This window comes from Salmo trutta, chromosome 22, assembly GCF_901001165.1.
Source record: "Salmo trutta chromosome 22, fSalTru1.1, whole genome shotgun sequence".
In the NCBI taxonomy this organism is placed as follows: domain Eukaryota; kingdom Metazoa; phylum Chordata; class Actinopteri; order Salmoniformes; family Salmonidae; genus Salmo; species Salmo trutta.
In genome coordinates this window covers 13213495-13228563 of record NC_042978.1, presented here as the reverse complement: position 1 = coordinate 13228563, position 15069 = coordinate 13213495, and the positions used below count along the sequence as shown (strand labels likewise).

Genomic DNA, 15069 nt, shown 5'->3' with positions numbered 1-15069 from the left:
TAATCAAATGAAGACCAACAATGCAGGGTTTACCCGGCTGTCGAGAAGTCTAATAATATCTGTGGTCATATCTGATTGAGGCCTACCAGGGGGTTCTGAACAGTAGCGTAGCTCACAAATAAATAAAGATTCTGTCAACCATGATGGTTCCTGCTGCGACGCTTTGAGCATTCAGAAACCGATTGCACGTTTTCAAGAGTGCACAGACAAGTGTTATTTTTATTTTGACAATTGACAAGAATCTGAATCCAGGGATGTCTCACACCTAAACTTTCAAAATGACTGTCGAAATGCTCAACATTTGTTCCTTCTGTTTTCAGTCTAAAGTCTCTTGTTTGACACACTTCTTGATTTTCTTCAACAGGTCAAACTTTTCAATGTTCCCAACTACTCATGCTATCAGCCAGTTTCCCTCTAGTCCCCCCTGGGTGTATATATATATATATATATATATATATATATATATATATATACACACGTGGTAAGATTTTAGAGAAAGGGTTCAGGGCCTTTGATCGAAGTGTCTAATGATGGTTCTCCTGTCTGTCTCCCAGGGGTCCAGGTTCGTGTCGTGAGAGGGCGAGCTACAGAGGGGAGGAGGAACGTCTGGGGGCGTCGCTGCCCGGGTTCTCAAGGTAAAACCTGGATCTCTTCTGATATCTGTCATGGCTCTCTAGAGTATGTGTGCCAGTCTGTCTGGCCATTAAGGCTCTATGTAAATCTGTCTGACCATTGAGACTTTAGTTATGTCACTGTTTGTACAACTCCCCCCACACTCTCACCTACCCACTCTGAAGTTATACAGTGCCTTCAGAAAGTAGTCATAACCCTTAACTTTTTCCACACAAGTTCTTTTACAAGCCTGAGGTAAAATGTATTCATATTGAGATTTTGGCACTGGCCAACACACAATGCCCCATAATGTCAAAGTGGATTTTGTTTTTAGAAATGTGTACGAATAAAAAAAAAAAAAATGAAATGCTGAAATGTCTTGAGTGAATAAGTATTCAACCCCTTTATTATGGCAAGCCTAAATATGTTCAGGAGTAAACATTTGCTTAACGAGTCACAAATTGCATGGACTCACTCTGAGCATTAATGGTGTTTAACATAATTTTTTATGACTACCTCTCTGACCCCGCACATACACTAATCTGTAAGGTCCCTCAGTCGAGTCGTGAATTTCAAACACAAAGACCAGTGAGGTTTTCCAACCCCTCACAAAGAAAGGCACCTATTGGAAAGATGAGCGTGTAAAAAAATAAATAGATAAATAGCCAGATCTTCATGCAAATATTCTAAAGAAAATATGCACAGTTTCCACCAAATGGACTTTCCACCACAAAATCAGTGCGTGATGACGTAGTGCACAGAAAATGTACTTTTCACTTAAGTTTTTGTGTACTAAATACCAAACTAAAGTTCAATGTGTGTCCATTTGCCTTTTCAACTCTATTGATAGTTTTGTCTAAAAAAAACAATTGCGTTTAAATAGCAAATGTGCCGATTCTGGTTTTGGCACCTGCACTCAAGCCAACAGCTCGCAGGAACAGTGCGGTGGGCTGTGCGGTTTGTCTCATCTACACAATGAGATTATTATGGATAAGTGAGAGAATATTTTTTGGGGTCAAGTGGCAGTCAAGCATCGATCATGTCACCAGATTAAGACCCTCGATATTTGTTGGAAAGGAGCATCAAGTTCATCACCGTGCACTTTCACCACCCTCTGAAGTTCATCACTTATTTCATCTGTAGCCTAATAAACTGCATGGTTTACCGAGTTGTAGTGGGAGGACCACACACCATATAATTGACTCCAAACTTACTTTGATATGGTTATTATATCAATTATTGGCGCATAAAGGCATTTCCACAGCCATTTCAACATAATACATTTTACAGATACAAAAAGATCCCACCGTGTCAAACGAACACCGACACTTCCTGTTTCCATCACCGCTGTCGTGATTATTATTTATTTTGAATACAATATGACTTTACTTACATAAAAACTGAGGATGGATACATGGTTATTGAATATCCCTTTGAGCATGGTGAAGTTATTAATTACACTTTGTGATGGGTGTATCAATACACCCAGTCCTTCCTAACTCAGTTTCTGGAGTGGAAGGGAACCGCTCTGGGATTTCACCATGAGGCCAATGGGGACTTTAAAACAGTTTAATGGCTGTGATCGGAGCAAACTGAGGATGGATCAACAACATTGTAGTTACTCCACAATATTAACCTAAATGTTAGTGAAAAGAAGGAAGCATGTACAGAATAAAAATATTCCATAATGTGCATCCTGTTAGCAATAAGGCACTAAAGTAAAACTGCAAAAAATGTGGTAAAGAAATGAACTTTGTCCTGAATACAAAGCGTTATGTTTGGGGAAAACACAACACATCATAGAGTACCACTGTTCATATTTTCAAGCATGGTGGTGGCTGCAGTATGTCATCGGCAAGGACTAGGGAGTTTAGAATATAAAAAAACCAGAATAGAATAGCACAGGCTAAATCCTAGAGGAAAGGCTGGTTGTCTGCTTTCCAACACACTGGGAGACAAGTGGAGGTCACAGTTCAGTTTGTACACTTGTTTACATGGCTGACTTACTGCAAATTGAGAAATTATGTGACTAAACTCAACAGAAAGAAGAAACTATTATGAATCCAAGATCAATGATATAAAGAATCCATATTTTCTTGGAGTACTTTAAATAAAATTATGGGCAGAAAAATGAATTCAACTCGATCTTTGTTGAATCAGATGGCTTATTCATCACAACCATGATGCTGCCAATTATTTACATTTCTTAATTGGCAAAATGGGCAAACTTGGGCAGTAAATACCAATAACGAACAGTTAGCCATCGTACTCATGTATAAAAATAATAATAATAATGAAAGAAAAGCATTGCAAGTTTGAATTTTGTAAAGTTAGTGTGGGAGAGTTGGAAAAATTGTTATTGACCAATAATGACAAACCTCATGGCATTGACAACTGAGGATGGTAACTGACTCTCTAGCCACTCCTTTATGTCATATATTTAATCTGAGCCTAGAGGACAGTCTGTCCTCAGGCATAGAGGGATTCCAAAGTCATTCTGCTACTCGAGTGGTAAAGCGGCATTTACCGTTTCTAACGGAAGACCAAATACAATGCTACTTTTCTGTAAACAAATTAACAGACTTTCAGTCTGCTTATAGAGACAAATTACTGATAATTGGTTGAAAGAAATTGATAATACGAAGATAGTGGGAGCTGTACTGTTAGATTTCAGTGCAGCCTTTGATATTATTGAGCATAACCTGTTATGTTAACTTATGTGTTATGGCTTTTCAACATCTGCCACATTGAGTGTATGTAAACTTCTGACCCACTGGGAATGTGATGAAAGAAATAAAACCTGAAATAAATCATTCTCTCCTATTATTCTGACATTACACATTCTTAAAATAAAGTGGCGATCCTAACTGATTTAAGACAGGGAATTTTTACTAGGATTAAATGTCAGGAATTGTGAAACTGAGTTTTTAATGTATTTGGCTAAGGTGTATGTAAACTTACACCTTCAACTGTACAAGGTATCTGGATACTGCTTCAAATTAGTGGATTCAGCTATTTCAGCCACACCCTTTGCTGACAGGTGTATAAAATTGAGCACACAGCCATGCACTCTCCATAGACAAATGTTGGCAGTATAATGGCCTATTGAAGAGCTCAGTGACTTTCAACATGGCAACGTCATAGGATGCCACCTTTCCAACAAGTCAGTTTGTCAATTTCTGCCCTGCTAGAGATGCCCCGGTCAACTGCAAGTGCTGTTCTTGTGAAGTGGAAACATCTAGGAGTAACAATGGCTTAGCTGCGAAGTGGTAGGCCACACAAGCTCACAGAACGGGACCGCTGAAGTACGTAAAAATCATCTGTCATCGGTTGCAACACTCACTGCAGAGTTCCAAACTGCCTCTGAAAGCAACTTCAGCACAAGAACTGTTAGTCTGGAGCTTCATGAAATGGGTTTCCATGGCCGAGCAGCCGCACACAAGCTGAAGATCACCATGCGCAATGCCATATGTCGACTGGAGTGGTGTAAAGCTTGCCGCCATTGCACTCTGGAGCAGTGAAAACGCTTTCTCTGGAATTATGAATCATGCTTAACCATCTGGCAGTCTGACAGATGAATCTGGGTTTGGCGGATACCATGAGAAGCTACCTGCCCCAATGCATGGTGCCAACTATAAAGTTTGGAGGAGGAATAATGGTCTGAGGCTGTTTTTTTTCATGGTCCGGGCTTGGCCCCTTAGTTCCAGTTAAGGGAAATATTAACGCTATAGCATACAATAACATTCTAGACTATTCTGTGCTTCCAACTTTGTGGCAACAATTTGGGGTTAGGCCCTTTCCTGTTTCAGCATGACAATGTCCTCACTAACACGCTTCTGGCTGAATGGAAGCAAGTCCCTGCAGCAATGTTCCAACATCTAGTGGAAAGCCTTCCCAGAAGAGTGGAGGCTGTTATAGCAGCAAAGGGGGACCTACTCCATATTAATGCCCATGATTTTGGAATGAATTGTTCGATGAGTAGGTATCCACATACTTTTGGTAATGTAGTTAATTTCATGGGAAAATGTTTATCAGTTAGGTCTGCTTACCAGACTTTTCTCACATCTTTAAACTCTGTATTTCACCACTGCTTTCCCTTAGTTAAACCACGTAAGAGAGCAGTAGATGGGTTCTGAAAATCTTGGTTTACAACCGGTCTCAAAAAATCCTCAGTTAAAAAAATGTAATTGAAGTTGTATAAAAAGTTGCTCACAAATCCCTCTCCCCTGAATTCAGCAAATTACAAAAAGTATTACACATTTTACTCGCCTACTTCGAATTTCCCCCCCAAAAATATTTTACTAACAAATTCCAAGAATCCTTAAAAAATATAAAGTCAACTTGGAAAATCATCAATCAACTGTTGAATTAGAAAAAGTAATCGACAACTATTCCATCTCAATTTATTGTTGGAAATAAGACAGTGTTCCTACTGTTATTGCATGTGAATTTAATACTTATGTTTGTGAATGTGGGTTCCTCTGTCAAAGAAAATGGAGAACTGATGTAAAGCCCTTGGATTACATTAAGGGACATGTCCCTTCTTTGCTTCAGTTTGATCCTCCTGGTGTAATGGAGGTAATTGGTAACTTAAAGATGTCATCTCATGATGAGATTGGTGCCTCTTTGTTGAAATCTGTGTCTTCCATGATTACTGAGCCTCTAACATATATCTTCACCAAATCAATGCAAGCTGGTATTGTTCCTGAAGATGAGAAAATTGCCAAAGTTATCCTACCTCTATAAATCTGGGGATCCCAGTTCTTTTAGAAATTATCGGCCAATATCTGTACTACCATGTTTTTCTAAAATCCTAGACAAATTGGTGTATAAGAGAATGTTGAAACATTTAAATGAACACTATCCTATATGAGCACCAATATGGTTTTCGTTAAAACTACTCCACAGTTGTGGCTCTTTTGCAACATGTGGATAAAATCTTTAGAGCCCTGAACAATGAATACTCACGCCCTTGAAATCTTTTTAGATTTATCCAAAGCGTTTGACATGGGTGATCATGAAATATTACTTTCTAAATGGTATTATTACGGCTTTCGGGTTTATACATATAATTGGCTATATAGTTATGTTTATGGTAGAGAATGTGTTTATGTAAACGGCTGTGCATTTACCAGAGCCAAGATATCCTGCGGCGTACCACAGGGTTACCTTTGTTATGGTTAATCTATATCAATGACCTAGCTGGTTGATTGTTTGGTCTTTAGGCTGTTGGTCGTCCGAGATCATGTTAGTCGAACAGTAAAAAGAGATTTATATATATATATATATATATATATATATATATATATATATATATATATACATATACATATACATATACATATACATATACATATACATATACACACACACACACACACACACACAGTGCCTTCGGAAATTATTCAGGCCCCTTGACTTTTTCAACATTTTGTTACGTTACAGCCTTATTCTAAAATGTATTAAATGCACACAATGCCCCATAATGTAATATTTTTAGCAAATTCATAAAAAATGAATTGAAATACCTTATTTATTTGGGGTATTGTGTGTAGATTGCTGAGAATTAATATTTTTAAAATCCATTTTAGAATAAGGCTGTAACGTAACAAAATGTGGAAAGAGTCAAGGGGTCTGAATACTTTCCGAAGGCCCTGTATATCACAAGTAGTACATTTACCAATAATTTCTCATCTACAATTTTTGTTACTTTGGTTATGGTAATTTATTTTAATGCATTCAATATTATTATTCCATTCTTCCAGTTGTCATTGTCAGAGTGGACACACTGTTTGCAGAGTGCACAACCTATGCTACACTTGTGAGAAACAAGTTTTGGTTTATTTAATTCCATTTATGAGTTCTGTCAATTTAGTCATTGTCTTTTGTTTGGAGCGCTCCTGTCAATGTTGATTAAGGACGCGCACGCATAGAAGTAGGCCTATAGGCTACCTGGCCTGCACACAATGTAGGCATACAAAAGTTCCCATTTGGGGATCTGATAGTATTTCTGATTGCCTTAACGCACCATCACTAATGACCTGTGGAGCTTCTCAAAGTAATGTTTTCTTCACCTCAATCAGAAAACAATCGTCTGTTTTTACATCCATTGAGAATTACAATAGTTCTGTATTTGAAAAATCTTTCCAGCTCTTTCCGTTTCGATAATCACTCCGCATGAAAGGGAAACATGTCATGCTCTGATCCAGTGGAAACGTCATAAAATAGGCCTACCTGATTACTTCTTATCAGTGCTTGACTTGGACTGAAATAGGTTCCGCTACTCATTTTGAGTGCTGGTACTGTTTTATATTTAGGTGCAGGAGCTCCACAATACTTTTGAGCTAATATTCTACATAACAGGAACAGAAGCTCAAGCAGTAGAAAATGTGGTGCCGGTACTTAGCTCAGGTGAGCTCCTGCAAGTTGAGCACTGCTTCTTATCCCTTACGCAAATAGTCTACAGCTGTGTCTGTCCCGAGCTCACTGGCTCGGGATATAAAGTTTGCTAGCGCAAGCTTCAGGCCGGACCCAAGTTAATAGTTGATGCAATGTTTCAAGTTCGTTGTAGACAGGCCATGAGTAGCCAATGTGATTTCTAGGATATTTATTTTGATCAGGTTATTTTCAACCTGCAGGCTGCGATGTTTTTATTTGTTGGCCTTTTACATTAGTTTTTAGGTTTATCATTTTCATTTAGATTTTGATAGTTTTGATTAACCACATGACAATGATTTTGAGATATGAAGAAGTTATTATGAATTAAATTAAACAGTTTCACAAAAATGTGCATATGAAAACTAACTGGCACGCAGATCGGTAGAAATGGTAAGATAAATTGTGCCGACTCCTTGTTTGGCCTATTACCGGCAACTTCAGGAGAGTAACAGGCTGACTACACCGCTCTCTTCATGTGCGCGAGCATTGCACAATAAATTTTGAAATCTAGATTATTCAATTATTGCACCCACACTGCTCGCGCGTGCCAACTAGCGTCTGCGTTGCCATGAGCTAAAATAGAAATCAGTTCTATTTCTGACGCAGATCGCGCTGCAAGTCCTGTCTCTCCCATCTCCTCATTGGTTTGTAGAAGCAGGTACCCATGTGCCATCTCCTCATTGGTTATACCCACGTGGGTGACTGAAAGACGAACGAGGTCAGTGGCGGTAATGCACCTAATTTATGAAAGTTGCCAATTGCAATATAAAGTCAAGAGAAGAAAAGGCCTGGAAGGAAGAAGGATGACTAGAAACGATTCGGTTGACCGTTTTATGTGTGGATTAACCGTTTTACCGGTTTATGTGCGGAGCACAACAAAATGTGGAATAAGTCAGTGTATGAATAGATTCTGAAGGCACTATGCTTACCAAACATGCCAAAGAAACATTAACCGCTCTATTCCTGTTTAGCTTGACTTAAAAGGTGAGGTATTGATGTTTTAGTCACAAGCAGAGATTTTATTTTCCCTTTATTTAACTAGGCAAGTCAGTTAAGAACAAAGTCTTATTTACAATGACGGCCTAGGAACAGTGGGTTAACTGCCTTGTTCAGGGGCAGAACGAAAGATTTTTACCTTGTCAGCTCGGGGATTCGATCATACCTTTCAGTTACTGGCCCAACGCTCTAACCACCTACCTGCCGCCCCATAAATGTGTTGGGTTGGTTAGACCATAGTCACGCCTCTGTTTTATTAGTGCTGAAATATAGATGAAATGGATGTATCTGTTCTGTATCCAGATAAATAATCCCCACATTATATGGCTGGTAATATTAACATTTTTTTATGGTGACAAAATTAATGGATGATGATACCTTAAGTTACCTCAGTTTCTGCATTGACTCCATTGCCAACCATCCAGCAATGTTTAACAATGAATGGCCTCAAAAGTCCCACACTGGTTTTTTTGTATACACTGTCTGGGACTGTTATGAACTGTCTGTTTGTCTTTAATACACTGCTCATGTCATTTCCACACACCATAGGGTGGCCTGCACAGCGGCCCGTCGCCCGCCCTGGACTCCTGACCTGCTGTAAAATAGTAGGAAGGGCTTGGTCCCAAGCTAAATATCCTGCTGTGTGCCAGGGAAAGAAAGGGCTGAGTGCTGTGGGCAGATAAGATCAGGGCCGGGGCCAGTGGCACAGTGCAGGGGAGCGCGGCAGCAGGGCGGCCCAACCCAGCGCCAGCCCTGACAGCCAGCCAGGGTTAGCCCTGCTGCCGAGTCCCCTTCTTTTCTCCCTCTCTCCCCTTTCACACTGCTCTTTCTCTGCGTCTCTCTCTCAATCTCTTTTCCCTTGTCGCTCCATTGTTGTTACAACAATGTCCTGCCAAAAGCCCCTCTATATCGCTGCTGGCCGGCCTGCCTCCCTCATGCATCCTTTTTTTCTCCACCTTTGGGCCTTGAGAAAAGCCAGTCCCCTGAAAGCACAGGCAAAGTGTCTGCTCAGAGGCCTTGTTGGGGTAGGAATGGTTTCTGTAGTCTGTACCATGGCGAGCTACCCACACTCCATATGTGTAAGCAGACGGCACCTGCTGTTTGTAGTGCACTTCAATGGGGCTCGACCTACATGAGGGGGAAAATATGTTGCTGCAGTCAAATATTTGGTGTGTGTAAAGAGGACGAACCTAATAAAAGGTAAGAGAGGCTTTGATGATTATAGTAACCACTGGCAACATTGATGGCCAAAAAGCTTCTCTGTTTTCAGTGACAAGTCTAATCCTGTAAAAGCGACTGAGCATTAGAGCTTTTTGTCCTTGAGAGTGCTGTCTGTCTGTGCGCACAGCCCCCCCCCCCCCCCCCGCTACAGATATGGTGTACATTAATTTATCGCGATTCTCTCCAGCATGATATCTGACACCAGCCCAGCGATGGCGAAAGCCGGCCTGTTGTTTTTGTTGGGGGTGTGTGTTTTAAACGCGTGTGTTATCCCCCCTGCTGCAGCTAATCGCAGACATGCATGGGCTAGCCCGTTTCCTACCATAGCCCCAGACCTCAGCAGTGAGCCCAGCTAAATCTGGCCTTCCAGTGCCACACAACTGGCACATGTACAAAGAGAGGATGGACCTCCCTCGGGGTCAGCCAGGCCTGCTATTTTTTTAATCTTTTAATAAAGGTATTTGTTATTTTCATTGCTGCCTAGTGCCCCTGGCACAATGGCCTTTCAATGTGGGGGCATTCAACCTGCTGCCATCATGCTCTGGTGGGCATCATGGAATCTGGTTGAAATTCCAAGCCTTCCGTAGTGTGACTCTGGGGACCGTCCCTATCATGTTGTCAGGATGTGAGAAAACATTCCATGGGTTAGGGCCTCCCGTGTGGCGCAGCAGTCTAAGGCGTTACTAAAGACCCGGGTTCATTTCCCGGGCTGTGCCACAACCGGCCATGGCCAGGAGCCCCATAGGACGGCACACAATTGGCCCAGCATCGTCCGGGTTAGAGGAGGGTTTGGCCGGTGGGGCTCATCGTGCTCTAGCGACTCCTTTTAGCAGGCCGGGTGCCTGCGGGCTGACCCCAGTCGCCATTAGAACGGTGTTTCCTCCGACACATTGGTGCGGATGGTTTCCTGGTTAAAACCTGTTGCATCTAGGCGTTCCGCTAGCTGAACGCCCAGCCAATATCCAATGGAACAGCGTGGCGCGAAATACAAAAACCTCAAAAATGCAATAATTACAATTTTTCAAACATACCACTATTTTACACCATTTTAAAGAAGACTCTCGTTAACCTAACCACATTGTCCGATTTCAAAAAGGCTTTACAGTGAAAGCAAAACATTAGATTATGTTAGGAGAGTACATAGACCAAAATAATCACACAGCCATTTTCCAAGCAAGCATATATGTCACAAAAACCCAAAACACAGCTAAATGAAGCACAAACCTTTGATCTTCATCAGATGACACTCCTAGGACATTATGTTATACAATACATGTATGTTTTGTTCAATCAAGTTCATATTTATATCCAGAAACAGCATTTTACATTGGCGTGTGATGTTCAGAACATGCATTCCCACCAAAAACTTCCGGTGAATTTACAAAATTACTCATAAACGTTGACAAAATACATAATTATTTTAAGAATTATAGATACAGCACTCCTTTATGCAATCGCTATGTCAGATTTTAAAATAGCTTTTCGGCGAAAGCACATTTTTCAATATTCTGAGTACATAGCTCAGCCATCACGGCTAGCTATTTTGACACCCGCCAAATTCGGGGCAAACTAAACTCAGAATTAGTATTAGAAATATTGTATTACCTTTGCTGATCTTTGTCAGAATGCACTCCCAGGACTGCTACTTCCACAAGAAATGTTGTTTTTGTTCCAAATAATCCATAGTTATGTCCAAATACCTCAGTTTGTTCGTGCGTTCAGGTCACTAGCCAAAGGGTAGTGCGCGAGCGCATTTCGAGACAAAAAAAGTCAATGTTCCATTACCGTACTTAGAAGCATGTCAAACGCTGTTTAAAATACATTTTTATGGTATTTTTCTCGTAAAATAGCGCTAATATTCCAACCGGACAATAGTGTATTCATTCAAAGAGGAAAAGAAAAAACAGCATGCACGCGGGAATGCGCATATCCAATCTCTTTGTCCCCAGGCAGACCACTGAGAAACTAAGCTACTATACTCTGCCCAGTGACAGGAGACGGCTCAATCCGCTTTCTGAAGGCTTTAGACAGCCAATGGAAGCCTTAGAGTGCAACGTAACCCCACAGATACTGTAGTTTTGATAGAGAATCAAAAGAACTACAAATTCTCAGACAGGCCACTTCCTGCTTGGAATTGTCTCAGGTTTTTGCCTGCCATATGAGTTCTGTTAAACTCACAGACACAATTCAGAGTGTTTTCTATCCAAATCTACTAATAATATGCATATTCTCATTTCTGGGCAAGAGTAGTAACCAGTTTAAATCGGGTATGTTTTTTTATCCGGCCGTGAAAATACTGCCCCCTATAGCGAAGAGGGTTAAGCTTGCGGGTGTTAAGGAGCGCGGTTGGGCAGGCCATGTTTCGGAGGACTCATGACTTCACCTTCGCCTCTCCCGAGCCTGTTGGGAAATTGCAGCGATGACGCAGTAAATAACATTCCATGGTTTATTTGGTTTGATTTCATGTTTGGGGCTGATGTTGGAAGTTATGATTGCGTTCCATTACGTTGTCGTCTTTGTCACTTTGTCCATAACATTGAGAGTAATCTGGCCCTTAGGAAGTTAGCTAATTGTTTTGAAACAGACTTGCTGTAGACGTTACACATTGTTGATTGAATAGATGCTTGTTTTTTAGCCAGATGCATGTTGAAGTTTTGTAGCGTCTCTTGCTGCATCTTTGATTCTCTTTCAGCTTTGGCTGTACTGGTTGATTCCAACTGCCTTTTGACCCTGACATTCCCCTTCAAACCCTTTCCTCTTTTGTACAGAGAGGTCAGGTTCCACTCAAAAAGGTCATTGCAGAACACACACACAGACACACACTCCCACTGAGTCCTGAGTCATCAGATGGGTGTTATTCAATACCCCCCATGGCTCTTCTCTCTCCCTCTCAGCTGTCCTCCAGGGATGGCCAGCTGTTGGGAAAGGAGCTTGTCACTGTCTGTGGGAGTGTTCCATACCGGTTGTCACAGCTGCACCACTCATGCTTTGTTTCAGGTGTTCTCCGGTCAACCGGCTGTCTGATCTTGTAGGGACCTACAGTCATATGGCAAACGCAATGTCATACAGTAGGGCTACATACTCAATGCATGTAACTTACTCAATGGGTGTAACTTTTGTTGACAATTTTGATACCTTTTGGAAACAAAACACGTTTTATAAGGAGGATGGGATCCACCCAAATCATTTGGGTTCCTGGATCCTTTCACAGCATTATAAGGCTGCGTTGGGACAGTGACTTATCAATGACCCAAACCCAGCTCAGTTAATCCCTACCATTGTGACGCTGAGTTGTCATAATGCTTCAGCAAATCTACATTATACCACGGGCATTGGTAGACACAATGTAAGTAACTTAATATATGTCCCTCTAGCTGCCCTGAATGTGTCTATTGATCTTACAGCTATTGTATGCAGCAATCATGTGCCTATGAAACAGATTTATACTGTTAGCACTGAGGCGGTGTGCCCTAGTAGGAAGACACTGTGTGCAGCTCATCCTGCACTAAGATAAATACCATGAGCATATCTACTTCTGCTAAGCTTCCCAGTAGAGCAGTGAAAACAAGTAGGCATCCTAGACAAGTGCTCAAAATTGCCCAAGTTAACATATGTAGCTTAAGAAACAAGGTTCATGAAATCAATAATTTGCTAATAACAGATGAGTCATATTCTGACTATCTCTGAAACTCACTTAAATAATACCTTTTTATACAGCGGTATCAATAAAATGTTATAACATTGACATAAAAGACAGAAATGCTATTGGACGTGTTGCTGTTTATATTCAGAACCACATTCCTGTAAGTCTTAGACGATCTCATGTTATTAACTGTAGTAGTAATATGCCTACAGGTTCATCTGCCTCACCTAAAGCCCATTCTTGAGGGAAGCTGCTATAGACCACCAAGTGCTAACAATCAGTATCTGGATAACGTGTGAAATGTATGTGATATCAACAGAGGTATATTTTCTTCTGGGTGATTTTTAAATATTGACTGGCTTTCATCAAGCTGCCCTCTCAAGAAAGCTTCAAAATGTAACCAGTGCCTCCAACCTTGTTCAGGTAATCAGTCAACCTACCAGGGTAGTTACAAACAGCACAGGAATGAAATCATCAACATGTATTGATCACATCTTTACTAATGCTGCAGAAATTAGCTTGAAAGCAGTATCCATATCCATCGCATGTAGTTATCACATTATAGTAGCCATATCAAGGAAAACTCAAGTTCCAAAGGCGGTGCCTAATATAAGAGGTCATACAATACGTTTTGTAGTGATTCCTATGTTAATGTAAATAATATTTGTTGGTCCATGGTGTGTAATAAGGAGCGAACAGATGCTGCACTTGACACATTTATGAAATTGCTTATTCCAGTTACTTGAACAATTGTATGGTTGAGAGGGATGAGGCAAAAGGAATGGCAAATAAGTCTGGCTGTACGACCGATTGGCTAACGTATTGCAAATTGAGAAATCATGGGACTAAACTGAATAAAAAGAAGAAACTACACTATGAAACAAAGATTAAGAATGATAGTAAAAAGCTTTGGAGCACCTTAAATTACGTTTTGTGAAAAAAGGCAAACTCGGCTCCATCGTTCATTGAATCAGATGGCTCATTCATCACAAAACCCACTGATATTGCCAACTACTTTCATGATTTTTTTCATTGGCAAGATTTGCAAACTTAGGCATGCCAGCAACAAACGCTGACACTACACATCCAAGTATATCTAACCCAAATTATGAAAGACAAGCATTGTAATTTTGAATTCTGTAAAGTTAGTGTGGAAGAGGTGGCTTTTTTGTCTATCAACAATGACAAGCCATTGGGGTCTGACAACTTGGATGGAAAATGACTGAGTATAATAGTGGACGATATTGGCCATATTTTCAATTTAAGCCTACTAGAAAGTGTGTGCCCCCAGGCCTGGAGGGAAGCAAAATTCAATCCTCTACCCGAGAATAGTAAAGCCCCCTTTACTGGCTCAAATCAGCCTGTTACCAACCCTTAGTAAACTTTTTGAAAAAATTGTGTTTGACCAGATACGATGCTATTTTACAGTAAACAAATTGACAAGACTTTCAGCACGCTTATAGGGAAGGACATTCAACAAGCACACCACTAACACAAATGACTGATTGGCTGTAAGAAATTGATGATAAAAAGATTGGGGGGGCTGTTTTGTTAGACTTGACTTCAGTGTGGCTTTTGACATTATCGATCGTAGTCTGCTGCTGGAAAAACTTGTTTTGGCTTTACACCTCCTACTATAATGTGGATAAAGAGTTACCTGCCTAACAGAACAGAGGGTGTTCTTTAATGGAATCCTCTCCAACATAATCCAGGTTGAATCAGGAATTCCCAAGGGTAGTTGTTTAGGCCCCTTGCTTATTTCAATCTTTACTTAACGACATGTTACTGGCTTTGAGTAAGGCCAGGGTGTGTATGTATGCGGAGGACTCAACACTACACGTCAGCTACTACAGCGACTGAAATGACTGCAACACTTAACAAAGAGCTGCAGTTAGTTTGAGTGGGTGGCAAGGAATGTTAGTCCTAAATATTTCTAAAACTAAAAGCATTATATTTGGGACAAATCATTAACTAAACCCTAAACCTCAACTAAAGCTTGTAATAAATCATGTGGAAATTGAGCAAGTTGAGGAGAATAAACTGCTTGGAGTAACCCTGGATTGTAAACTGTCATGGTCAAAACATGGGGAGAAGTCTGTCCATAATAATGCTCAACTCTACCTTCTTCACAGCACTATCATCAAGGCAGGTCCTACAGG

General features: G+C 40.7%; 1 protein-coding gene across 5 annotated transcripts in view; it reads left to right on the top strand.

The window, feature by feature from the left end:
• The window catches only part of LOC115158127 (probable cation-transporting ATPase 13A3), a 51516-nt gene that overhangs the window by 13632 nt on the left and 22815 nt on the right, over positions 1–15069 (top strand). For all 5 annotated transcript variants that reach the window (XM_029706700.1, XM_029706698.1, XM_029706699.1 and 2 more), the window contains exon 2: positions 555–635. The gene's annotated coding sequence lies outside the window, so the exon portion shown is untranslated. The remainder of the gene's footprint in view (positions 1–554; positions 636–15069) is intronic.